This window comes from Apus apus, chromosome 11 (genome assembly GCF_020740795.1).
Source record: "Apus apus isolate bApuApu2 chromosome 11, bApuApu2.pri.cur, whole genome shotgun sequence".
Lineage (NCBI taxonomy): Eukaryota > Metazoa > Chordata > Aves > Apodiformes > Apodidae > Apus > Apus apus.
Genome location: NC_067292.1, coordinates 255,256 through 282,806, shown reverse-complemented (window position 1 = coordinate 282,806; position 27,551 = coordinate 255,256). Strand labels below are relative to the sequence as shown.

The following is a 27,551-nucleotide window of genomic DNA, read 5'->3' as shown; positions in this document are numbered from 1 at the left end:
ATCCACCCATGTTGGACATGAGTCGCATTTCCTATTTCTGCTCAGTCCTAAATACGTGTCAGTTAAATCAGCAGCTGTGGCTGGGAAAACAGGGCTAGGGAGGGAAACGGGGAGGGGTTTGGTTGGTTTGTTATTACAGACTTGGACTGTGGCAAAGTTGGCGTAAAAGTGTGCCTAAAATTACATATTTAAAGTTAACTTACTATTTAAAGTTTAATTTTTAGAGTTCCTGTATTTAATTTCTGTGTAAATATTAACTTGTATTGTCACATAAGGGTAGTATTGGCATTTTCTATTCAAATATTATCTATTTGGTTGCTTTACCCATGTTAAACTTGAAATTTTCTACATTCATTTTTGTCTTGTTATGATTTGTCTTTAATATTTCTCAAAAAGTCCCATATTTGTCAAACATTATTTTCACAGAAAAATACATATTACTTGTTGAAGATTTTTTTTTGGGGGGTAACCTTACAGATATTTCCTTGAAAAACACAGAAGGCTCTGTGCTTCAATGTAAAGATTTCAGTATTCTTGCCTGAAATATCTTAGCAATGAGCTGCCAAAGGTGGTTGTTCTTTGTGGAATTTCTCACCCAGCTGTGGTGGGAACCTGGAAGTGTTGGGTGAATGACCAAGAGTGGCTTGGGAGTTGTCTGGGGGGACTGGGGTACAGCCGTGGGTTTGATCTGTTGCTGGGGACAGTAGACAAGCAAGGACCCTCACTGACAGCTCCAACTGTCCTTATCTTCAAGGTTTTCAGCTCAGAACATGAGGATGTGTCTTTGTAGAACTGCTGAGTGCTCGCAATTTTGCTTGAAACATTTGAAATGCTATAAAGTTGTGAAGTGCTGCACAAATCAGAACTAGACACCTCAAACCAAGCACCTAAAATTAGAGGAGACGTCTCGTGCTTGAATCTCTCTCTGCCTCTGTTCCACATTTGTAAAGTGCAGACAGTAAAACTTTTTCCTCACAGGTGTTCTGGGATTAGGCAATGCTCCTGGAGAATGGAGATAAGGATGAATGTCATAGGAATTCCCAGAAGGAGATTAATAACAATGTTCTGTGTGAGGCTTGAAAAATGTGCACTAAATGCAAGTTGGAGCCACACACTAAGTTGTGAGACATTTTCCATGCATGTTGTCCATCTTGGGAGTGAAGGATTCCAGGATAGCACAGGATCATCAACTGGAAACCATATCGTGCTCACACAGAACGGCCCAAATTAAGCTGGCAGCCTTAATTCTGTCTTGTCCAGTTCTAATAGTGTCTTACAATTGCAGCATTTTCCCAAAACAGTTCTTCTGTCAGCACTATTTTCAAATGAAGAAATGACATCTGTTCTCACCCATGTTTAGTACCCAGTCCAGCTAATGCAAACTGCGAGGGCTGGGCATCCTTTGAAAGCCTTCCTCGATAGTAAATGTTAACGGAGACACCAGAGCATTCTCCTAGCTATTAATCTGCAGATAATAGAAGGTCCATTTCTTAAGTACACACAGAAAAGGAGAAGAAGAAATACTGGCTGTGACACAGAATGAATTGTCTTCCTCCATGCCCTTGTAACCCAGGGCATGTAGTGCAGGCTGCCAGCCATTGCGTTACAGATTTAAAAGTGCTGGAATCTCTCAGTTCTGTAGCAGGTTGCCTGATGGATTGGTGAGTAATGTACTTGAGGAGTGCATTACTGAGCCCCAGACTAATGGCCAGCTCTTGCCCATGGCTTGTGCTATAGATCATTCATCGTGCTATTCATAAGCTCTGCCAGTCTGTGTCTGGCACTCGTGCTGCTGCTCACATCGTTTGATGAATTCTGCAGAAACATCCTCCACATCTTCAGAAGGCAAGTAGTAAACAAGGAGAAAAGAGCAAGTCACAGTTCTCCTCAGACTCCTTTGGAGAACACAGAGTAGAGTAAAGGTTTTATACCTTGATACACCATGATACCCACCCACACACCCAGTTTTTCTAGCACAGTAGCCCGTAAAAAACAGAGGGGGTTTCTGCATGCCACAGGGCACCTTCCCATCACCTTCTGAGAGGTTTGTGCCTGGGAAGTTCACTTTCCTAGGAAGACTGTTGTTGCAGGCCATGGTAAGACAAGGGCAGGACAGGTGATTGGGTTGCTGAGTATGGCTCTTTTAAAAGAACTGGTTAGTTTGTCTGCCATGTGCTCTGGAGCACTAGGAAGAGATGCCTCAGTTATAGTTATCCAGGTTTGTGTTGTGTGAGCTAAACGAGGTAGAACCAAGCTTCACAGTTAAGACCATCTCCAGGGCTGAACTCTGGGCTGGCTTTGGTGGACAAGGCAAATGTGTGCAGAGGTGAGTGAGTTCCTCTGCTTCCAGTCCCCACCTGGCTTTACAGGTTCTCCTCTTTCTTTGAGACTAACAGGACTTCAGGGTAACTGTCAGGGAGCTGAGACTCCCTGGAGTGGTGAAGACCCGTTGGACCCCCTTCTGGTCCTTTCACTTGGACCATTGCACAGACATGAGAGCAGCACAATCCAGTCAACTAGAGACACATCCCCCCTCCAGTTGTTTGAGCCACCCAGGACCCTTTCCAGTTCCCAAGTCCAAACTGGTGGCTTTGCTGACAGAGAAGGTTTAAGCTTTGCTCTGCTATTATGTGCTCTTTGGTGCTGTATGTTTGCAAGAAGTTACTTAAAAATAAACCTCTGCAGTTCTTTATTAACATATTCCTGATGAGCTTATGGAAAGGATGAAGCTTCCACCCTAAGGAATTTCCTCAACAGCACTCACAGCAAAGATTGCTGCTAAAATTAGACAGCAGAACTAAAATGGTAAAAACAATGCAGATGAGGAGAGTTCTGCAGTTCCAGCAGTCCTCTGGAACTAGAAATTACATGAAAGTACTTGGGGTATATTCTGTTCTTTTAGGGAAAGACCTCTTTTTACTGGAGCTATTTTATAAATGCAGTTCAATTCTGGCTTGGGCACCTTTTCATTGCCCCAAGCAGGAAGCAAATCCTCGTTCTTTATATTATTCACATTAATTCTTCAACCAGAAGGGTATTTTCTATACAGAAACAGGTGGAGGATGCAGAGGATTGCAGACAAAGACAATGCTGCTAGAGAGGAGTATGCCATAAACCCAGAAATTCCCAGTGGGTGTTGTCAGCCAGGTTATTTGCATGCTCCTTGGGAGGATGTTTCTGGTATTAAAGCGTCATCAGTCTGTTATTTTTTTGACCAATCTTTCTCCTTCTCAACCTGCCTATTTAAACTCTTATAGTGCCCTATATTTAACTGGGAATGTCCTCTGCTTGTTTCCTATCTTCTAGCTTGAGTTTTCTTTCTTTAACAAGCACAACAGCAAGCTGCTCTATCTTCAAAGGGGAAATTAATTCCGTCCGCAAAAGGGTCAAGTGCTAGAAAGTGCATAGCAATGCAGTTTGCATGGCAGGATCCAGGAGATATGATGCTAATAAGATTCTAAGATGAGAACAGCAGACTGGCTCTGGGGATTCAGATGAAGGGTTCTGTAAATTTTAAAAGAAATGGTCTCCAAAAACTAATGATGTCTGCTTTCCAATTCATTAATAATGTGGAGCAGGGAGATGGGAGCGAGAAGCAGGCCATGCTTTGAAATATCAAAATGTAACGAGGAAAAAAACAGTCAGAGCTCATCTCATTGGGGTCATAAAGCTGGGAGAAACAGGCAGGCTGCAGGGGAATGTGGTGTCAGTGCCTGGAGGGAGGGAAATTGCACTCTGTGTTCTGCTAGGTGTAATTTATGCACAGGCTCTTTGCCAATGTTGATGTACAATTTCTATGCTGAAAAGGATGTTGCTATATTGACAGAGCTTTCCCAATGTTCTTGTTTAAGGTGACACTACACAGGATGTCTGATGGATTTTAAAAACATAACAGAAATGTCTTAGCATATTTACAAATGACTCTTGGTAAATCTTCACCTCTTTGCATTGCCCACACAAAACTGAGTAACAAGAACCTGAACCTTGTTTGTAGTTAATAGTGGAAGAAAACCCCTCAGGCAAAACCTAATGAACCAAGAGCAATTCCAAGCTCTATAGTATCTGCAGGAACTGCGCCTTTCCGAGGGCTGCCGGGACACACAGTGTGACCTTGCTGCTTCACACCGTGAGCATTCCCCACTGCTGGTGCAGTGTTTCCATGAAGGTGCTATTGTGCAGGTTATTTTGCTGGAGTTTCTCCCTGGCGTGTGCAGAGTTTGCAGCTCTTACAGAACGTGTCTGTGTCGAAGTGCTCCCGGAGCAGGAGGGTGGGCAGCGGGAGGGTTTAGCTCTGGCTTCTATTTTGACAAAGCTGTTGTGATTTGCAGACCAAGGTTAAGGTTTTCCTCCTCTCTTTTTAATCTGTGTGACATTTTCTCATCTCGCCTCCCGTCAGCACTGGCAGGTGATGCAGTGGGGAGCAGGGTGTGCCCCCCGGGCCCCCACCACCGCCATTCCCTGGGGGCTGTGGCTGCTGGAGCTGCTGCCTGGGGCTGGGGACCACACCGAACACCTTTGGCCAGACCTGCAGGAGCCCCAGCCCGGGGGTTTGGCAGAGCATTGCCTAACCTCAGTCAGACTGGAGTCTCCTCTTCACTGCATTGTGCTGCCCTGGAGCTTTTTCCCTTGCGTTCTGTTTTCACAGTCTGCAGGTCCCTTCTGCTCTCTTCAGCTTGAGTCACGTCTCAGCAGCGAGTCACGCTCAAGACATGTAATTTCTCTTGGGTACTGGAGATGGGGTTCAAAGGAGAGTTTTGTGTGTGCTTGGGACACCCTGTCCATGCAGAAGAATTGTTTTCCTGAGGGCTTCTGCTGAGCTGCAGAATCAGGTGGCTCGGCTCAGTGTCTGGGACATGGTAGGCAATTTTTGGGAGACAGCTGGTAGTCTGGCCAGGAGGCTTGAGCTGAGGTGGTTTTTTTTTCCTACAAAAGCCACAGCCATGGAGGTGGGTGCAGTGGGGCTCTGCATCTTGCCTGCAACATGTTCATAGAAGAGGTTTCTCTTGGAATGCTTGTGAACACTGTGCATTTCCTCATCAGGATACCATGGGGTCCTCGACACTGGTGGGCACACCTCAGCTGTCCCCGGAGCAAACCAGGAATTCTTTGGCACTAACTCCAAAAGCCACTGCCATCACCTCTTTCTTTCTGCATGTCCATGGTCTCCAGTGACTCAGCCTGACCTTACAGGCATTCCCAAGAGCTGCAGGATTTATATATCCACATGTATCACATCTTACACTTTCCCTATATTTATGTCTCAAATGTTTCCTTGGAGAAGATCTGGGGAATTTGTTTCCTCGGGAAGTCTCAAGATAGATTGATAAGAATTTTTCTTGAAGGTTTTCCAGTGAAGTTTCTGCTTGTTATTCATTTTCTCAGCATGAGGTTAGAGCATGACTTGCCTGAAGCCACATAGCGGGTCAGTGGAGCAGGCAAATTCACAGCTGCTTCAGTGGAGATGCAGTTGTGTGCATCAGGACTATCTGATGGCATCAGGAGGGATATGAAGAACAGCTGGTAGATAGAGGCCTTTTTCCTTGATATTCTTCACCTAGCCACTTAGCAACGGAGTTGATTTTTCTGACAGAAATCTGCCAGCAGATACCATTCTAGCTTAGAGCTTGGCAGTGACATTCCTGTAGCCACTGGGATTTTGTCATCAGCAGTTATGTTTTTAAGATCTTTACTTAGAGTACATTAACATTTCAGCCACATGAGGCATTATACCAAGCCTTCATTAAGCCAATTCAATTGTGTTATTTAGCACATATTAAGAATTAAACCCAGAAAATCACAGAATAATAGCAATCGGAAAGGACTGCAGTCCAGAGTCCTGCTGAAAGCAGAACTAACCTCAAAGTTAGATAAGGCATCTTATTCAGTTGAGTTTTCTTCATGAAACGTCCCTAAAGGTCTCTGAGATAGTGACTTAAGAGCTGAAGTGCTTGCTGGAGATCATAGCCCAGTCCCAGGAGCAGTACTTCCATGTCCTAACTTGCTTTGTTCTTCTTTTTACACAGCCTGTCCTTCATCTTCTTTTTCTGGGCTTCCCCTCACTTACATGAGGTTGCACGTCAGTGAAAAGTGGTTATTTTCAGTCTCTGCTTCCCCTTCCTCAGCATCCAGGCTTTTGTAAACCCAGCTGATGCTTACAGGAGCTGCAGAGATCCATCATTTCTGAAAACCAGTCCCCGTGCCTGTCACTTCAGAATGTGCCCAATAACCTGTATTTCATGTGTCATCACCTGATATGCTGGTTGTAGAGGAGGGATGCTGCAGTAAGAGGAGATGAGTGGTGGGAGGAACCTGTCTACACCCTTCACATAGTGAGTCAGGATGCAGGAATGTCAAGCAGGAATGATTTATACATTCTGAGCTGCCTGCTTGAAGATTTCTTGTTTCATCACAAAACCTTTAGTTTTCCACTGAGGAGGGGATCCAGAGATATGCCAGAGGGATTGTGCCCTGATGTATTCAGCCGTTGCCTTCTGATCCTCCCCAGCCCTCCCTTTTCTAGCACTTCTGCCCAAGCAAGGCTGGCTGATTATTCCTCATGATGGCTGCAGAAATGCCTGGATCCATGTCCAGCCCCAGCCAGGGGTGCAGACCTGGCAGTGACAGCCCTGCTGCACATCCCAGACAGGCCATGGTTTCTGCAGCAAGGCTCTGATCCTATGACAGATACCCAAAGGCAGAGTTTCTTTTAATTAAATATGAAAATCTATAATCCAGTCAGCATGATGCCTCTCAGTATGTTTATTTTTATACCCCATTTATTTGCTTTTGTTCTCAACACATGCTTTCATGATGAGGGAGAATTTTATACTGACCATCTGCACATTATAAATTAATTTCAGATAGGACTGAAGGACCTGGGGAGCAGGACTGAGGTCAGTTGAGTTTTTCAAAATCTGAGAGGAAATGGGTGTTGTTTACAGTGTGGAATAAACACACTAAACTAGTATTTCTCTTAAAATAATACTGAAATTGCAAAGCTCACATGCAAAGTTGTTGTCTGTAGGTTTCAGGATGACCAGGCTTTCAAGATTAGTGAAGCATCTCATACCTCATGTAGCTAACATGTCACTTTCTGTCTCTACACTCAGGAAAAAAACATTTATTATTTGAATAATATTCTGCCTACATGTTAATATCTTCCTCTGCAGCCAAAGGCCAAAAAGTATTTAATTTCCCCAGCACCAAAGGTGATGGCATTTATCTGTGTGTTTGTGTGATTGAAACTGTAGTTCTGTACCCAGCCCAGCTCCAGGTTTTGGGAATGGGTCAGACATCCCCAGGCAGAGCCCTGTGGGTATCATGAAAACAAGAAAGGAACAACCCAAACCCTGGTTGGCAGAGCACCCAGAGCCATGCTTGTCTGCACAGAGAAGGGCTGCTGCTCCCCCCAGTCTTCTCCCTGCTCCACCTGTCCTGGCATGGTCTAACATGATGGACATCCTGCACGTACTCCCCCCTGCTGAGCCCCGCTGCTGGAGCCAGCCCTGTCCTGAACCCTTGCACAGAAAGGGAAAGCACTGCCAACAGCTCTTCCCCCTCTGCCCAGGAGCAGGTTGAGGGGCACCATGGAAGCTGGGTCCTGTCTCTTGGTGGGCAGGCACGATGGGAACCACAGGTCCTGCCGTGAGCCCCAGCTCCTCCCTGGCAGCACTGCTGCAGGAGTCCTTTCCCATGTGTAGTGAGTGACTCCTTCAAGCTTTCAGTTCCTCTGTCTCCAGGCTTTTGCCCCTTCCTCCTCTTTGCCTTGTTATGTTTCCCTTTGACCACTTTTCTATGCTCTCAGGTCAAGGGTTTGCCCTATAGAAAGAAAAAGCTTTGCCGAAAATGAGAAGGTTCAATCAAAGCTTCTTCAGACAACATGAACAATCACCAAACATTGAACTGGGCAAAAATGAAGGGCCATTCAAATGGAAACAGAGGGTTATGTGGATCTCCCTTAGCAAAGATCTTGCTGCCATTCCCACCACCCCACGCGCCGCACGCGTTGCTGCAGAGCCTGGGCGGAGCTGGGGGCCACGGGCACCATCACAGGGTGTTTCTTCCCTCCACCCCTACAGCCGATGCCACCACCGTGGACAACAGCAAAGCCCATGAGCTGTGACTGTCTGTGGTGCCCCCGTGGCAGCTGTGAGCAGGACCTGTGGAACGCAGCCCCTGTCCTCTGCCCCTCGGGCACAGCCGCAGCTCTGGGCTGGCCCAGGAGAGGCTCAGGTCCTGTCCTGGTGCCAGCATCTTGCAGCTGAAGCTGAGTGAGGCAGAGACAATGTGCTCAAGCGCTCTGTCTGAGGAGAGTTCGGGGAGGGGGGAGAGGGGAAAAAGACTGTTAGATCTATCGCTGGCAATTTAGATTCAGAGACATTTCATCTGCAGTTCCCTCAAGTGTTGAATTGAATAAAACCAGCAGCAGCAGTGGAAAAGGAGGTGGGGGAAGGGCTCTGAGCACTCTCAGCTGAACAAAAAGAGACAGGCAGCTCATAAGAAAAAATAAAAAATAAAATAATAATTAAAAAATTGCATCCTTGGGCTTAAAATGCAGCTTGGCAGGCAGGGAGGAGAACGCGTGGCCAGGCCCGGCAGGCGGGCAGGGAGCGCCCTGGGCCAGCGCTGCCAAAGGCTCCCGTGTTCTGCAGCCCGAGCAGATCACAGGATTTACTTCTGGGTTTCATGAATTTCTGTGGGTTTTTTAAAGCTCCAGTTTTAGAATCAAGCAGCAAGAACAGAGTCTCAGGCTTTGTGGGTTAAAAAAAATTCCACTTCACTTTCCAGTGCTTCGGGAGAAAAGTGCAGAAGTGAAACCCTGAGGGGTCAAAACTTGAGAAGAAAAAGTAACTTAGCACTTCTAATTTTGCAGACACTTACTGTTTGGGGCCTGACTCGTGGTTCCCAAATGCAGTCATGGGATGGCAAAACTGTCCTCTTCATTGAATGTTTCCTTTCATCTGCCTTGGAGAGGGAATTGCTGCTCATTTTCATCCTGGCCACGCGTTGCAGCCTTTGTTTTTCTGAGGGTCTGCCTTCCATTCCACAGGCATCTTGTCAGGACACTATCACAGGGAGCCACTCAGCCCAGCCCCATCTGCAGGGAAAGCAGCAGCCATCTGAGAGAATTAGATCCCACAGTGCTGCTGCCAGCAGCAGTCATGGAAGAGCATCAGGTGTCTGAAGGCTGAGGTGACCTTCCCTCAGGACACCCCTGTACTGCCCACTCTGCTGGTGGCACCTCTACAGGTTTCCTGGGCATGTTCTGCCCACAGGGACCAGATGTTGCACTTGGGCTTCCCTGGGGTGCTCAGTCTCCATTCCAGCTTGTTCCCCTCCCCAGCCAGATCTCTTCCCCTCCTTCAGAGAAGCCAGCTGCTTTTCATCCCACATCGTTAGCACAGCTGTGCCAATCACACATTCACCTGTCCCTGCCTTTGCTGGTGCTCATGTGGAAATGCAGGTGAACCACAACGGCAGGAACAGGGAGAGGAGCTGGGACTCCTTGTGGCAGGCACCAATACCTTCACTTCAAGTCACAGGGGCCACAATTCTCATCTGAGTCACAAGGATTTGGGAGCCTGACTCGCCACAGCCTGTAAGAGTCTGAGGAAGTCTCACTGTGAATGTAGGACCAAGGAGCAGAGGATGAGAGAGGCTGTCTGATGGGCATGTATTACACTGCCCTGATTTTCTCCATGTTATTGATCCAGCAGCTTACTAAGATACAGCCCTGTCTGCTGTAGTGGTTTAATTCATTTTTAAGCATCATTATTTTTCATGTTGTGGTCTTCCCCTGCTTGGCGTGCTTCTCACTGCCCATCCCCAAAACTGCCCGTTCCTGCCTGCGTTTCCTGGCGTGCCCTGCTCCCACGTGTGTGTGCACACCAGGGAGAGGGGGAGGCAGCTTCAGCTACACTGAGCAATTAAACTCCGGTAGCTCAGGGATGAGCAGGAGGCCGTGATTTTCTTTTCCTTTGCAGTAATTGCCTCCGCAATCAGCTTTGATCACCCGAGAGCACAGGAGATGAGTGCTGCAAGTTGACATCAGTGGTTTTAATGTATCCATTTACATATACAGGAGCAGTGCAGCACACAGCTTTCCATAGCGCCCCTGACCTGAAACCATCGCCGCTCCATAGACACCTCATTTAATTTAATACTTCACCGCCGCTGCGGAAGCCACAGGATGGGGATGGGAGGGGGGATAATCAAGCCCTCACTCTCTTGCTCTCTGTGAATGTCTGTAGAAATGACATGAAAGTAATTGCTTTTGAAAAGCAAAGCAGAAATGGCACAATTGATTCCACTTAAATGAGAAGAGAAGGGCTGGGAGTGGGGGATGTTCACCCTAAACATGCCACCTTCTTTCCCACTGCAAGGAACACTTGGTGGGGCTGTGTGGGACGAAGGAGAGGTGGGCTTGTCTGAGGGCAGGCAGGCAGGAGGCAGGTGCAGCCAGGCCAGGCTGCTTTGAGCAGGGCCCATCCTCTCTGCTCGCTCAGACCTGAAGAGAGATGCTGCTTTGTGGAGCCATATGACATCCCCTGTTGCCACGGGCCTGTCTGCTGCTGGGGAACAGAGATAAGTCCTTGCATGGGTTTTAGGTATGTTGTTGCTCCTTGATAGAACAAGCAGTCCTTAGATGCTGCACTACTCTATCTCTTTGTTCTTCATCTTCCCTGCATGGCAGCCAGCTGATCTGTGCCCCAGACTGCAGCCACAGCCAACAGCCAGTCTGGCTTTGCCATTTTTCCAGCTGCCAGGAATTTCCCTGGCTGTTCATCCAGCCTCAAAGAGGGGGAAGAGGCAGCTGTGGGCTGCAGTGGAAACATGCCTGGGGTTGGGAGAGGGATGTGGCTCCAGGAGCTGTGCCTGGAGGCTTGTCAGACCCAGCAGCCTCGCACAGCAGAGAGGGAGGGGAAGGAAGTGCTTTGTGCAGGAGAGGGAGAGAGTCCTCCAGGCCCTGGTGCTTGCTCTGCTCTCTGGAAAATACAGGAAGAAACCACCAAGTCCTGGGGAATCGTCCTGGACAGGAAGACTCAGACACGTGTACCAAGGCAAAGCTGAAGGTTTGCAGAAGGTCTCAGGTGCTGGGTCCAGCCCGTGCTCAGGGCGTGGTGGCAGCGCGGAGCAGCCCATGGTGACCCTGTCACTGCAGCAGCTCAGAGCAGCCCATGGTGACCCTGTCACTGCAGCAGCTCAGAGCAGCCCCAGCCCCACAGCCTGCCCAGCTCCTTGGAGCAGCGGGGTCACTGCTGGGCCCCCTGCTCAGCACAAAGGTGTTGCTGCTCCTGTACCATCAGGCGTGTGAGCACATGGGCACACACTCCATCCACTCCGAATTTAAACGTTTTATTTTCCCTTCTGGTGGGTGTTTTGCTGGACAGCTGTAACCTTTTCCACTGTGTGTTTGAATGGCTCCATGCACACTGAATACAGCCCGGAGGAATGAGGTCACTGTGCTGCAGCAATGTCTCCCAACACATCTTTTAATGTAGATACTAATGTCTTGTTTATGTTAATTACATGCAAATTGATTATTACTGTATTTATTGAATGTTGACAGCTGAGTGACAGTCTTCAGTAAATATGTTTTACTAATCGGTTAGCATTTAATTAATATCAAAATTCTCTCCAGGTTTTGTAAGACAGTGAATGTTAGTGAGGGCCCTCGATTTCAAGTGGGACGGGCTGGCAGGACAGACAGGCACATCTCTGGGGGGTGCTGCCCTTGGGACAGCCCTGCACACGGGACAGGGCAGCCCCAGGAGCTGGTGGGGCCAGGCAGGTCCCAGTCTCTGGTGGTGGCAGGGCTTGAGGCCACATGGGCCCTGCAGCACTGGCCAGGGACACTCTAGTCCCTTCTGCCCTGGCCCCTTGTGTCCCTCAGGTTGAAGGGACACAAGCAGCAGGCCCTTCTCACCAGCAGTGGTCACTTTGCTGTCTGTAGGTTATGGCAAGGCATCAGACAGCCTCTGGCCAGCAGCAGGGAGCACTTCTTGATGCTGACTCTAAAACACCTGGGCTACATGGCAGGCATTTTCTCTTGCTTCCCTGGCTGGGCAGGAGCCATGTGGAACTTTTGGCCCAGCCCTCACACCTGCACCCACTGGCCACGGCTCCTCTGGCTCATCCAGCACCGTACCTGGATGTCCATGGCAAAGGCCTCCGGGTCAGTGGCCTGGAGCTGCCACCAGCAGGTCGATACTTCAGTCTTGTCATGCGAATTGCTCCTTGGTTGACACTGATGATCCTTTCCTGCTCCCTCCCTGTGCAAACTCTTTACAGAGTGAAGATGCTGAGCCCTGAGAGCCCATTCCTGCTCGGGTGGGAGGCCGGGGTGGGTGGTGGAGCTGCAGGAGGGCAGAGCTCCCCTTCCCCTTCGCCCCAGCATGAGGAAGTGCCCAGAAGGCTCCTTAGTGCAGGCAGAGCAGCGTAGCACAGCACCCCGACACGCAGCCAGGTCAGGAGCTGGTTGTTTAGCTGTTAGAATAACTTTGGTTTTGCTCAGCTGCTCCTCACCTCCCTCCCCAGCGGTGCCCGGCAGCCCTCGGTGCGCGGGGCTGGCAGGAGCCCAGCACAGCAGCCCCTGCCTGCCCCAGCCGGACACAGCACCTCTGCCGCGGGCGTGCGTGTCAGATCACACCTACCATATTGGCTTCCTGTCCCCAGAACATCAGGGGTTTGCAGCTTGTGTGTGGGGGGTGTCTCCTCCCAACAATCCCCACCCCCAGCAGCATCAGGCCTGTGCTGTTCGGGGTTTTGTTAAGCCGTTTAGTATTAATTGATTTTTTTTTCCATTTTTTCTTTCTTTCCCTGGGCGGGTCAATAGCTGGATGCTCAAGAGCAGAGGATCTATCAACTGCAGACCAAGCAGAGGGAGAGGCAGGCAGAACTGGAGCAGAAATGCAGCCGGATCCAGCAGCTCAGCCAGGTCCCGGAGGCCAGCAACCTGCTGCAGGAGGAAGCTCAGGAGCAGGTAGGAGAAGATGCCAGTCCACTCTAGCTTGGCAGCCCAGGCTGGGAAGGGAACTTTATTTAATGCACTCACAGCAATAGAGATAATCTTCTGTTCTCATTTACATAGCAGCCTAAGGAAGGGCTAAAGATGCAAAAGTAGTCTGTCAACTCCCAGTGAGGGAAGGAAAGTGCTGGGAAGTGGGAAGACAGCCTTAGCTCTGCTGACTGTAAACAGGTGCTGGCATTGCACTTGATTTGAGGGTGTGACTGCTGTACTGCACAGAGCCCTGGATGCAGCTCCTGCTGCTGACCTTGGAGAGAGGGGAGCAGGCTGGCTGGCAGAGACGATGCCTCCTAGGACAGCACTGTCCTCGCTGGTGGTGCCAGTGACGTGCGGTGAGCCAGGAGATGAGGCTCGTTCAGCTCTGTTCAGCTGCACGGACGTGGGTGAAATCCTCGGTTTGCTGCAGGACAGCAGAGGATTGGGGGCAGGGCCCTCGTGGTCCTGCCCGCTCTGTGCCCTGCCCCGCTGCAGCGTCAGGAGCTGCCCGCATCCTGGCCCCCACCCCGCAGCCCTGCTCCCGCACCCTGGCCCGCACCCCGCGCTCGGGGTGCCTCCCTGCCGGCCGCCGCGGCGGGCGCTGCCGGTCGGGTCCGAGCAGCAGCGGTGCCGGGAGCTGACCCTGCACACCTGAGCTGCTGCTGCTGCTGCTGCTGCGCACTCTGTGTTGCTGAAACCTGCCTCTGTCCTCCAGGGTACCCACTCCCAGCCTCCTGCGGCACCCCATAAGCCAGAAAAATGCTGTCTGTTTTTACAACTTGATCTTTGCATATTCTGAGTGCTCTGGATGGCGGAGGGTCAGGATCCAGCGCGCTGGAGAGCAGGAGTGAGCACAGCAGAGCTGGTTGGCCTGAGCAGCAGCAGCTCAGAGGACAGCGTTTAAAACAGGGGGTGGGCAGTGTCCCTTAGTATTCCAAGTAGAAATGTTTTGTTCCATTTAATCTGGTGGCGATTAATATGTTCATATGAATATGAACGTACAGGAACAATATCTATATATTGCATCATCTGTGAGTATGATGCAGCAATTACATTCACCAGATTTGAAGGAAAATAATGAGATATTGTTCATCTACTGCCATGTCATCTGTTGTTCCGTGTGTGTGTGAAAAGACAGCTCAGTCTGTGGGCTGAGCCTGATGTGTGATTGCCCACTGGTGAAGGATGAGTGTGGGTCTTTGTACCTTTGTCTGTGTGCAGGAATGGGGGAGGGAGGACAAATGAACCTGTGAGTGTGTCAGAGCATGCCAGCCTTCTGTTCTGGGTGTGCACACCGTGTATCCATTTGTGCAAGCACAGAATGCAGGGCAGGAATCACCCTCCTGCTTCTTCTTATAGCTGTCTTCCTCCCTTCCCATCCCATCTCTCCATCCATTGATGCTGAGCTCAGCTGAGCCTGGCTGCTTGGTTTTGGTGTGAAAGTGGCAGATACAACAGCCTAGTTCCAAACTTTCTCTTACAAAACTCCCAGTTAAAGTAACGAACCTCAAGCCCTGCTACATGTGTGACACTGTAGTGTAGCTACATAGTATGACACTGTCTGGGTCTGTCTCACTGTGTCCAGCAGCAGCCTTATGCCTGGGAGAGTTCTTTTCCCCTGGGAAATTGGTGATATTGCCCCAAGGTGTCCACCCACCTTCTGCAGTGAAGGGGCTTCCTGAGCCCAAGCAGCAGTCCTTGTGTTTTTTCATACATAACTTTTCATACATAACTTGTAAAGCTATTTTGGTAACTCAGGTATTATCCAGCTTCTGCCATGTCTTGTAGCAGCAGGTTCCACTGCTTGACCACATGCATGATGCAAAGTCACCTCCTTGTGCTTATTTTGACCCTGTCTCCTGAAAATGTCTCTTGCTTTATGGAAAGAGACCATGAACACTCATTCCTGAGCCACCTTCCCTGTGATAAGGCTGATATTATAGACCTCTGCTGTGTTTCTCTTCCATCATCCTTCTTCTAGACACAAGGGCCCCAATCTTTCTTTGTTTTTTTTGAGCCAGACACACTTGCTGATAAATCTCCTGGTCTGGGGGTTCGGGCTCCCATGGCTGGCAGTCCCAGGATGCCTGTAGCAGGCTGCACGTTCCAGGAGCCCTCTGCAAGGAGTGTCAGGTGTAATTTAGCTCTGGGAGCGTGAGTTATGGTCCTGCCCTTTCAGGAAAGGCTGGCAGCACAGCCCTGCCTGTCAGCTGAGTCCCCCACCTGATCGTCAGCTCTCCTAGTGAATGAATCAGGATCTGGCATATCACTGTTTAATACAGCCCCCATGATAATGTCTTTTTGAAATGAAACCGAGAAAGCTGTTAACCTCAGTTAGCCAGCTGTCCTCACCATGACCTGGATAAATCATCCGAGCAGGAGCTCCCAAGAACGCCGCTCTCGCTGCCCTGGAAAACAGGGCTGGAAGGGAGGGCCTATGCTTCCAGCTCATGCCCGGGAAGCATTCTCTGCACCAGGCCTGTGCAGCCAAGGGACTGGTGTGTTCTCCTGCCCAGAACCCTGCTGGTGCTCCAGGCTATGTGCCAAGGGTCCTGGGGACCTGCACAGGCTGAGATTCCAGCAGCCTGGTCCCTCCTCAGCAGTCAGGGCTTTGCACTGCGGGTGGGGAACGGTCGTGGGTTGTGTTGGGGAGAGGAGGGGGATTTCCACAGGGACCCCAGGGCCTGGCTCATTCCACCACTCAGCCACGGGGCATGTCTCACCATCCAGCCCCTGCTCATGGCCACTTGGTCTTCCATGTTTGTTTCTTTCAGCTGCAGGCTGGACTTTTCTCCAGGGCCATCTCCTTCACCACATCAGAAGTCAGATAGCCTTGAGCTGCCTGCCTCTGTGGTGGGAAAAGATATAAAGAGAACAATTTGGTGCCTAACACAAGAAGATCTAGATCTAGTGGACCAGGGCATCGCTCTCTGCAAAGCTGTTTTGACTCTGGGAGCTGTTATCCTTACAAAGGCCACATTACTTGGTCTATTCTCACAGGGCACTCACAGCTGCTGTCTCTCTGCATGGCAGTGAGCTCCACCAGACAGGTTTCCCTTCATTGTTTCTGATCTGGTTGTGTTGTCGGGTTTTTTCCTCCTGCATGGCAGAAGAAAATCACACCACCAGCTGCATGTTAGAAACTCCTGGAAGGAGGAACAAAGCCATCTGTTCTCCAAGCCCATGAAGGCACATACAAGAACTAATGGCACAGCCTGCATCAAGAAAGATTAGGTCAGGTTAGGAGCAGTTTTCTAATGGGGAGGAGAACAAAGCACATGAACAGACTGCCAGGGCCCTGAGGATTCTGCATCACAGATCTTTAAGGACAGACAAACAAAGGACAGGGCACTGGTAGGTTCCCCTGTCTTAGAAGTGGCAGATGGGCTGTTGACCTCTTGAGGCTCATGCCAGCCTTGCTCATTTCCTAAACCTACTCTTGCTCATAACTTGAAGCCCAGCTCTGCCTTCTTCAGAGCCCCACCACAGTCTCCTCCAGCATTCATTGACACCAACTGAATGTTTCCCAGGCTGATTCCCCTTCCAAGCAAAGTGGCTGCATTGGATGTATGCTCATGTCCTCCTGTGCTTCACGCAGACTCCACAAGACTTAGTCCCAGCTTTGTGCTTCAGCTGGTGTCACATCTCCAGCAGTGCTGGCTGGCTTCCTGTTGGTAATGTGGGAGCATTCTTCCAGCTCCCTGTTATGCTCCTGCCTAGGCTTGCTCACAGGAGGGGCTTGCCTGTTCTGAGTGCTGTGGGCCAGAAGTCTCTGTATGAACTTGGACTCATCCCTTCCAGCCCTCTGGAAGGATCAGTGGACCTGCCTCATCTCCCATACTGGACTCTTAGCACTCACCTGAACATACTGGGCTGATGACTTGATGCTCCTTCACACCTTCCAGAGATGCCTGCTCTCTGGGATGCTCCTCAGTGCTCCAGAGGGTGAGCAGAGGCCTCATTGCAGCTGGTTGAGAGCTGGTGCTGGGGCCCTGGTGGAAGCAGAGAAGGGTCAGGCAACAGAGCTGCAGGAGGGAAAGAGCTGCACAGCCAGCAGCTCCTGGTGCAAGGCATCCAGCCATCAGTGAGCTGCTCCTGGAGCCAGCAGGTGCCTCGTTTGCACCCAGGAACCAGTGGGTCAAAACAAGGCTGAATTTGGCCCCTTTTACTTTCTACTTACCTAGTCACAGATTGCCCAGTAGCCAGAACTTGTGCTTTAACAGATGCTGAAAGGAGCAAGCAAAGCCTGGATCCTGTCAGTGGGTGATGAAGGCTCTGATACCACCATCTGTAGGACACGTGCTGCTGTGCCTCGGGCCTCGCCTGAGCACTGTGTGGTGGTAGCATCAGAGTAGATGAGGCAGAGATGGGAGGGTAGATTCGCTATCAGAACTTCTGGATTCAATTTCCATTCTTGGTGCAGTCACTATATGCAGTTTCTTACATGTGGAGCTTTGCAGACAAGCTGTGCAGGACATGGCCCTCAGTCAGAGGCCAGCTGGAGCCCGGGCTCAGCTGGGCGCCACGCGGCCGTGCTGTGCAGCGCTGGCCCAGGCAGTGCGGGGGCCGGGTCTGCCTGGTGGAAAGGTCTCACCTCTGGTCCTTGATGGCTATGGGCACCTACTGCCCTCAGTCCACCTCCTGCTGTCTGAGTGCACTACCTGGATGTCAGTGGCTGAGCTATCTGCTTTCTTCTCCATCACCTACGGGGAGTAGTTCCCAGCCAGGAGCCCGTTGCCTTCCCAAGTGGCAGCCACGTTAGCACTGAGCTGCACCCACCGGGACTATGGGTGCTCAGTGGGAGCCCTGGATGTGCACAGGCATCTACACCAGACACCATATCCCCTAATCCATCCAGCGTGCCCCAGGACACAGGGAGCTCCCACCACCAGCCCAGCACTACTAGCAGACAGAGCTGGAAACACAGACGGAGCCACAGCAGGACCTGCACGTGAAGGTGAAGGGTGTTTGTGTAGACACCAGCCAGGAACCCAGCGCCTGCCTGGGCCTGAGAGCCAGCTCTACAACAGAGAGGCTAAAGAGAGAATAAAGAAAATAATAGAGCACTGACTGAAATGGCCTGCAAGGCTGATTTCTCTCCATGCAGGCTCTGAAGGAGCAGTCTTTGGGGCTGTGGAGGAACAGGCAGCCTCCAGGCTGCGAGGCTAATGCAGAGCCACGGCTGTTTGTATAGCTGCAGAGCCTTTAAGAGAGACTTGGGAAAACCAGCTTGGATTCCAATGAATATTTACAATTACACTGCTCCAAAACTGAATCCAATCACAGCACTGCAGTATGCAGGCTTTGTGCATCAAAAGAAAATGAGAGGAAAGCAGGAAAGATGGAGTTGCCTTTGGAGAGACTTACAAACACAGATCTCTCTGCTTGTGGCAGAACTAAAATGCTTTATTTCTGATAGGACCAATTTATTCTTCAGGCGTTTTGCTTGATGTTAGAAAGTGCTGGGCTTTTTTTTGAAGTGAGAGTCTTCAGTAGATGGTCTTTAACGCGGAATAAAAGAAAGGAATGGAAAATGTTGTAGTCCATGATTTTGAAATTGTGCTAACAAACTCCAGAAATAGGGGAGAATTTCCAAACTAGAGCTGGGGCCCCTTTCAATCCCTGCATCCTTGGTTACCATGTGGAAGCAGGCTGGGCAGAGCCACTCCTGTTAAAACCACACTTCTGCTATGATCATTGGCTGATCACCACACTCAGCCACTAAAGAGGGGGATCTAACAGGGAGAGGCCAGGGACGTGCTGCCTGAACGGGCACTGCAGCTCAGCACCAGCCCCATCTTTTCTGCAGCAGAAGGGATACAGAAATAATGGTGTAGGGGAGGCACTGCATGATAAAAAGATGGAGGATTTGTGACTGCTGGATGGCTGCAGAGCTGTATGCAGCACAACAGGAAGCATGTGGCAAAACAGAGGCACTGCTTGAAGTGACAACAGGACCAGCACCAAGCAGCTCGCCTCCAGGAGCTGCTCTGGTGGCCTGCCCAGGTTGCCCACTCCTGCCACGTGGCAAGGGAAATGACCTTGAGTTCTCTGACTTGTATTCCTTGTGTTGGTAGCTGGGAGAGGTGTAGGAAACGGCCTGGCATCCACCTATATGCTTTAAGAAGACCTACAATGTGTCCCCTCAGTTCCATATATCGGGAGCTTCTGTGGAAGTCTGACACCGGAACAGTTGTGGAAAAAGGCAGGTGTGAGAAGAGACAAAAGCACAGGGCAGGCTGGGGACAGCATGGATCCCACAACCAGCCATTATGCCCCCTACCCTGGCACTGCACCCGCAGGCCATCAGCCACCCAGTGCTGCCTGCTGCTCAGGCACCTGTGATCTCAGTGTGGTCTTACAGCACCAAAACACTACTGCTCTTGATTAATTACAGACATTTAAGGTAAATCCTTGCTTTCCACCATGCAGACACCCCCTAGCACCATGGCAGCATAAGAGCAAATGCTCTGAGAGCAGTCGGGTTGGGATGTACACTGCAGAACCGTGGGGTTACCGGACACGGTGAGCACCTACAGGCAGATCTGCCCTGGGAAAGCAACATCTGGAGCCCCCGTCCCCAAGGCAGGCAGCATGTCCCCACCCTTGAAGCAGAGGGCAGCATGGGGCTGTTTTCAACCAGTGCTAATCCCTTTGTGTGTTTTGAAGATGATGCTGTTTCCTGGTGCATTCAGCTTGTGACTGCACAGATCCCTTCTGCTGGGTGGCAATCTCAAAGGATGCTGGTGGGGAATTCCCAGGAAGCTGGTCTGTGATCTCAGCCACGCTGCTGGTGCAGGGAAGCACTCTGTCACAGGCAGGCATGGCACGGGGTGTTCCCTACAGCCTGGCACATGCTGAAGTCGATAGCCCTCAGCAGGAAGTTGCATTCAGTATTAGTCTGTCTAAGAGGCTTAACATCGACTGTGAAGTTTCAGTATAGCTACAAAAAAAAAAACCTGTTTTCAGTTTCTCCGCTGGTGGCTTGCTCCAGAAGGAGATGGTGCAATTTGGCGATTGATTCTTGGAATCTGGGTGGTGCTTCTGCACTGGGGTACGTGGAATTATGTCATGTAATCTGAAAAGCAGTCATCCATTTCATTTATTTGACGCTGTCTTGCGGGAATGGCAGCTGCCCAGACAAATTCCACGTGAAGATGAGAAACGGGACAGTGGCCCCAGTGCTGTGTGCAGCAGAAATAACCGTGCAGTTTTACACCCACCAGGGAGCCATTGTGATCCATCCTGATCCCCACAGCTTATTGTAGGTTCTTGTACCAGCTCTGGACAGACACCAGTTGCTGTGGCCAAAACCAGCACTCCAGCTGACCAGGAGGAACTATGCTTGCACAAATCTGTGAACCCACAGCCTGCTGCAGGCAAGTGCTCCCTGAGCTCGGAGGGGCTGCAGGGCAGGCCTGGAGCCACAGGCAGGACCAAAACTCACATGAGTCACAGCTGAGCCAAGCCTCCCCTTGCTGATGGCAGGCACAGCTCTGCAGTTACCTCAGACCTCCCAGCGGAGCGATCCGGGTCCATGGGCTGAGGGCAGGTGTCATTCCAAAGTGGGCAGGTCTGTGCAGGCTCAGCTGTGTCCTGACACGGCAGGGTTACTAGCCCACTACTGCAGATTTTAAGCTAGGCTGTTTTGGTACAGCTCCTTAAAAAGAGCAGACGGATCCTGAGACAAGGCAGGACATGGCAGGACCGGTCCTTGCAAAGGAGCCCGGAGCAGCAAAGGAGAGAAGACTGTCCATGATCAGCCCGAGGCGTGTCTGGCCTGGGCCACTGTCCTGTCTCTGGCAGGAGCCAAGAACTGCTCTCTGGGTCAGTGTGAGATACCACAGGACAGCACGGAGCACTCCACCAGCCTCCAGAGATCTGCAGCTCAGAGGCTTCAGAAGCAACACTGGGGCCTTGCATTTAATAATTGTAAGTGGATTTTTTTCTCCCATTAAAATGTTTAATTTCTTTTTGAATGCATATAAACTGTGGGAGCCCAGCATACCCTGTGTGCAGCAGTCTGACGCAACATACATTTAAAAAAAGAACTGCTTTTTGTTTTGTAGTCATTACCTGCTAATGTATGGGGTGCTGCCAGCTCTTATATTTAAGAGACAATGAGAAATCATCCTGCAGACAACCTCCATATGCCAAACTTGTTTTTATAATCCTCTCCAGTTATTTCTTTTCCAGGCTAAAGAGGCTATCTACTTTTTCTTCATATGGAAAATATTCTTTGTATTTGATCACCCTTGTTGCTTGTCTCTGAAAGCCTTCCAACTCTATTTTCCTGGAGAGAGGCAGACCAGAGCTGCATATGGTAATCACAATGCAGTTTCCACTATGGCTCTGTTCAGTGGCAGAACTCCCCATGATCTGCTCCCCATTATTTTCCTAATAATGCTTAACAGTCAGTTTGCCTTTTGGGCTGCTCCTGGGCACTGAGCAAATGTTTCCATAGAACCATCTCTCCATCTACATCTGGTTTTATCTAGGACAGCCCTGAGTCCTCATTCCTGAGGAGGGAACAGAGCTACAGCAGCTGGGACTGCAAGTGACATCTTGTAAGAAAGAAAGTGCAAATGCCCCAAAACTTCAGCAGGGTTAAGACCACCTGGTTGTGTCTCCTACCTTCAAAATCAGCTACTCAACATCTGAAAAACAAGAAAGGAAGAGTTCAGAGCCACCTCGCAGCCTGCAGCCCTGTCCCCTTCCAGCCACATCTGCCCCACGTGCAGATGCCTGAGAAGCTGCCTCTGCCTCTGGGGAGAGCTCAGGAACCTGCTCCTCGCGGGGCAAAGCCCGGGGCCAGGCCGGGCAGCACTGCTGGGAGCAGCCCACGTTGGCCCCGGGACACAGAACAGCCCTGCCCGCTGAACAGGGTCACCTTGTCAGGACTGCTGCTGGGCTGGCACAGCCGGTGCCCCGGGCCAGGCCCCTTCCCCACGGAGGAGAGGCGGCCCCGGGGCCTCCCGGGGCACCCCGAGCTGCCCAAGAGCACAAGCCACAGCGCGCTCCCTCAGCCCCTCGTCGCGTTTTCCCCCTGTAGCTCCAGAGCGAGCAGGAGGGGATCACGCAGTCTGACCTCCTGTACCTGCAGTCAAGAACATTTCACCGTGTTACTGCTGAATTCAACAACGTGTTTGACAAAGGCAGCTGCAGAAGGGCATTCAGCTGGATGTGAAGACATCAAGAGATGGCAAATGCAGCATTTCCTCCCTTGGCGGGCAATCCCTTCGCACCACTGACTTGTGTTCTGATTGCAGCTGTGCCAGCGGGGCTAAGGAAGCTTTCTGTGCAGCAGCAGTGTGGTCTCAGCTTTGTTTCTCCTAGTTTTCATGCTTTATCTTTTATGTATCTTAGCATACTCATTTATTTTTGGCCAAAGACTTAAGCTTAACCATAAAGAAAGGAAGAGCATGAGGTTCCCCTCTTTCTGCCTGTGTTTCTGCATTCCCATGCCCACCTGTCCTGTGGAGGTCCTCACCACACAAGCCTTATTCCACTTGCCCAGCTCTGTGGGGTTTCCATCTCTCCTCCACCTCCCCACTTTCCCCTGCCCTTTCCCACCAGCTGCTGCCATTGCTGCTGGTTTGGAAGGAGGAAGGGACAGCCTCCAGAGGCCCCTGCTCCAGGCATCCACCACACTGGGTCTGTCCCCCCAGGCAGCTGGAAAGGCAGAGGAGGCAACAGGAGCCCCAGCAAAGCCCCAGCATCTGCAGCACCAGCCCAAGTCTACATACCTGGTGATGGAGCAACAGGAACGTCCAGGGTTGGCTTTGGTGTGACGCTGGGTGGGGGTCCCACCTGCCCCAGCACCTGCCTCACCATCCTGCTTCCCTGGGCTTTGCGGGGCTTAGGTGGCACCGAGCACTTCTGCCTGCTCCAGGACTTGGCCTGGACTCCCCACTTGTGCTGGAAACACAGTAGGGCAGGCCCCTCCTTGGTTTTGCCTCTGTAGCTGTTTCCTCCTACTCTGTTTTTACACATCTAGCTCTTTCTTTCTCCCTTCTCTGGAGGGGACCCTCTCCCAAGGGCTGCAATGTTTCTTTAATAAGTATTTTTCAAGTAGCTGGCTGAGACCCTGGAAGGATAATGAGATCGTTTTCATTGCAGACTGCAAAGCCATGCAAGACTTTCCTGTTTGTTATTTCTCCCCTGTAGACTCTGACCATGCTACTGATAATTTATGATTGTTGATATTCCCCACCAGCCAAACACACCGAGTGTGCCCTAGACAGCAGCCAGTGATTAGACCAGAGGCACCCGTTTCCTGCGAACACGGAGAATTGGAAATTATCACTAGAACCGCAGAGAAATAACCTTTAAAGCTCATTAAAATTCCAGGAACGCACACCCTGTTTTCTCTTCCCTGAATCCCGCACACGCCGCAGCCGCTCTGCGAGCAGCGCCGGGACCCGCCCCAGAAACCTGTCCCCGGGAAAAAACCTGTCCCCGGGAAAAAACCTGACCCCGGGAAACGGCGCGTCCCTAGGGCTCCGCGGGCAGGACGCGCCCCGGCCCCGCGCTCCCACCGCCCGCCGGGGCTGCCCGCTCCTCGGGACAGCGCGGGCAGCGCGGCGGGCCGTGCCGGGCCGTGCCGAGCCGTGCCGGGCCGTGCGGGGCTGTGCCGGGCCGTGCGGAGCCGTGCCGAGCCGTGCCGGGCCGTGCCGAGCCGTGCGGGGCCGTGCCGGGCCGTGCGGGGCCCCGTCCCGCGCTGCGGAGAACAAAGGTGCCGGGCGGGCGGGGCCGCGGCGGCTGCGCGGGGCGAGGGCGACCCCTGCTGGCCGGGACCGGCAGCGCGCGGGGCGCGGAGGGATCCGGGGCGGGGGGTTGTGAACACGCTGAGATCCTTCCGCGCCTGCCCGGGCAGTGGAAATAGCGCCCTGGGCGCGGGAGCCCGCGGAGCGCTGTGTCGCTGTGACCCGCGGTGCTGCCGGGAGGTGTCTCTGGCCAAAACCAGGCAGGATTCCGAGGAGTGCACAGTATTTGCGTGCACGTTAAATACTGAAACATAACTGAAGTGAGAGGGTGCACGAGGGCAGCGTCCCCTCCTTCCACCAGGCTGCAGAGGGCACAGTAAAGAAAGGTCTGTCAGAGAAAGGTTAAAATCCAGGCGCAGACTTCTGAGCTATCTGTTTGCGTACTCGGAGAGTTCTCCTTGTAAAATACCCCGCAGCTTGGCTCCCAGGCTGAGGGTGCGCCCGGGGAACGGCACCGCCAGGCCCGGGCTCCCGGTCCCTCCGGGGCTGCCCCTGCTCTGCTCGCAGGACACGGCCCTGCGTGTGCTCCCTGCCCCGCGGGGCTCAGAACCTGCCCCTGTGTGCTGCTGCCTGCGCGCTGCCGGTCAGCGCCGGGCGGCACCAGCAGCCCCGCACGGCCCCGCACGGCCCCGCACGCCCCGGCTCGCGGCAGCGCGCGCGCCAGACCCGCAGTCCCCTGCTGCGGGCCCGGTGCCAGGTGGGGATACCGAGACTCGCTCATTTCACAGCAGGGCTCTGAGCTCAGGTCAGGAACACGAGGGGGTGTGCAGCCCTCTGCGGGAGGGTGCTAGAGGCGCACAGAGGCGCCAGGGGCACAAGGCGCTGCCCTCTCGCAGCTGAGCTGTTTGCTACCCAGGAGCGTCATCAGCGACGTGTGGGCTCAGGCTGCGTCCTCACAGGGTGAGCTCGTCCTTCCCGACAGGGGCAGCCACAAGGGGCCGGGGATGCTCCGCTGGGAGTGGAGAGCTGCCTGGTGGTGGGAGCAGAACATCTCCGACTGCCTCCTCCCGCCCCGGCGCTGCCTGTCAGCTCTTCCAAATGGAGTCCCAGCTTTGTTTTCCTGATTTCCATTTTGTATCCTAAAATATTCACTCCAAGTTCCGCTTGACAGACATCCCTAATCTAATCTCCATGTCTGCTTTCTAATTTTCGCAGTCAGGATAAAACAAATTGGCTGGCGTTAATTGCCTGTGCAGCGGCCTGGAGCTTTGAGCCGTGATTTACGAGCTCAGAGCAGGCGCTCTGCAACACATTTTTCTTAATTTATTTTTAATGAGTCTCTCAATTAATTTTCTTGGAAACATCTTAATGATGTTGGAGGCGGGTGTTAATGAGATTTGTACTGGTGCCTCATTTTGCATATTTTAAAGTACTGAATGGCATCACAACCAAGCTCCTAGTCCTGCAACAGAAAAAAAGCTGAAGGCTGGAGAGGGTGCCCCCCGGGCCGGGTGGCTGCCTCAGCCTGGGCGGTGGGGCTGCCCCCTTGGTGGCTCCAAAGGCCGGGGTGCTGCGGGTGGCCGGGATGGGGGGAGCCCGGGGCTGCAGGAGGGCACGGCCCGTGGCTGGACACTTCTTAACAGGCAAGGTCAGAGCTTTGGCTGGGCACCTGGGCACACTGGACACCCCAGAAGGTGGGCACCCATCCCACTGGCCCGGCCCTGGGCTGGTGGTGTGTATGGGGGCCCCAGGACCCCAGTTGCTACTGGTGCACGTGCTGGCGAGAGGCAGCAGCTGGATGGATCGCCTTTGTTTTCTCTCGGCACGTCAGTCTTCATTAAACTGGAGGGGAATGAAAAAGGATTCACTTTCGTCCCAGCCAGAACGTGGCAGCTGTTTAATTTCAATTAACGTGGCACCGAAAAGAATAACATTACAGCAGTAATTAAAGTGAGACAACTCCCACCCCCAGCACTGTGCGGTGCCAGCTCAGCCCGCTGAGGGTCCGCTCGGCACCCCTGTCCTGCAGCGTGGGTGAGCACAGGCTGTGGGTCAGGGCTGCGGGGCTGCCCCACGGGGAGCTGGAGAGGAGCCCTTCCTGGACAGGCAGCCAGCCCCAGCAGCAGGTTAGCTGTTGGACTTGGTCATCTTACTGGTCTCTTCCGACCAAAACAACACCATGGTTCTGCAGGCAGCAGGAGGCTGGAGGCCAGGAGAGCATGGCAGTGGGGCAGACATGCCCACGGCCTCCAGGAGCACCGGCCCCACAGCAGTGTCCCCACTCCAGGAGCCACAGCCCGGCACAGCCCGGCACAGCCCGGCACCGCTCCGAGCCGTGTGCCGGGCAGGCCGGTCCCAGCCCAGATGGGGAGCTCTGGGTGCTGCACCAGCTCTGATGAGAAGCAGCAATGAGGCTGCGGCAGAGGCTGAGGAGGGCAGCAGGAGGCCCCGTGTCCTGTGGAGACTCTGTGCTCTGCTGCTGCTGCCTGAACAAGACAGAAATCTGCAAGGAAATGTTGTTCCCTTGCACAGACAGAAATTAGGGCTAAATTCAATTGTGTTCTGCACAGTGGGGGTTAAGTGGCCCTGCTTGCAGGACTGTTGGTGCTGCGACCCGCTGGTGGAGCAGGTCGTCATGGCAACCGATGATTTCTATTATGGTACATCTGCTTCACCTTCTGGGCCCAGCTTGGCCTCGGAAATTTCCAGTTTAAATACCTGCAGTATTTAAAAGTTTAAGTAACTGCACTGAGCATCAACCCCATCCAGCCGTCCCAGCAAGCACCCCTTGCCCACGGGCGCTGCTTTTGCCCTGCACAGATTCTGGGGCACACTCAGTCCCCCCGGGCCCTGCCAGGACACGTCCCTGCAGAGGGTCCTATGGGCCATGCCCTGTGTCCCAGGCAGAGGGGACACACTGTGCAGCTGCCCACACCACCATGGCTGTCACACTGCTCCAGCAGCCCCAGGCCCCATTTGTTCACCTTTACCACAGCGAGCACACACAGAGGGTTTGTTTTGGGTTCAGGTGTTTCCCCCACTAATGAGCTGGTGCTTTAAGAGGGGAAAAAAAAAATCCCCTTGGCTGCCTAAACACTATTGATCTGTGCTGGGAAGCCACATGGACGAGGCACATGAAGTCACCAGGTTCTGGGCAGTGTCTCCAGAAGCAGGGCTGCAGGCAGGGCAGCCAGGCAGTGATGGGCATGGTATCACTGCCAAGCACAACGATCCCCCACCCTTGGTCCTGTGTCCCCCTCAGCCACCCCTGGCCTAGGCACCATCCCTGCCCTGCAGCCCTGCCTGTGCAGGCAGCTGCTGACCATTGCCCCAGGGGAGGGCAGGGGGTGTCCTGCCAGCCACGTGGGACAAGGATTTATCACCACACCCTGCATGAAGCAGCTCAGACACAGGGCAGGCACAGCTGGCATGGCCCAGTCCAGCCAGCTGAGCAGAGCTGGAAGGCTGCAGCCCCCTGTGGCCCCACTGACCCCCTGGGCACTGTCCCAGCCTGCGGCCTCACCAGAGGAGGGGAGGCAATGCCAGTCTGCCCCCACTGCCAGGTCAAGAGGGCAGGGGACAGCATCCATCTGTGCACCACTGCATCTCCTCCCCTCCCCTGCCTTTCCTCTGGCCATCTTCAAGACAGATAGGGCAGGAAAAAAATTACCTCACAGTCATAACATGTGAGCAGCATCACACCACACCTGAGAGCTGCTGAAGGTGAGCAGCATTCCTGGCACAGCCTGGCCTGGCACAGGCTGTGTGCCCTGGGACAGCTGGGCACTGGCTGCAGAACTGCCTCTGCTGTTGTAGGGGCCAGGGCTGGGCCAGGCTGCCTC

General features: G+C 52.5%; 1 long non-coding RNA gene across 2 annotated transcripts in view; it reads left to right on the top strand.

Annotated features, from left to right (window-relative positions):
- Positions 1-23,360, top strand: part of LOC127389409 (uncharacterized) — a 31,026-nt gene extending 7,666 nt beyond the window's left edge. The window contains exons 3-5 of one of the 2 annotated variants that reach the window (XR_007890626.1): positions 12,836-12,982; positions 20,661-20,935; positions 21,502-23,360. This is a non-coding gene — a long non-coding RNA (uncharacterized LOC127389409). Of the gene's footprint in view, positions 1-12,835; positions 12,983-20,660 lie in introns of both variants that reach the window. The other variant, XR_007890625.1, reaches the window with a different exon arrangement.
- Positions 23,361-27,551: the final 4,191 nt, after the last annotated feature.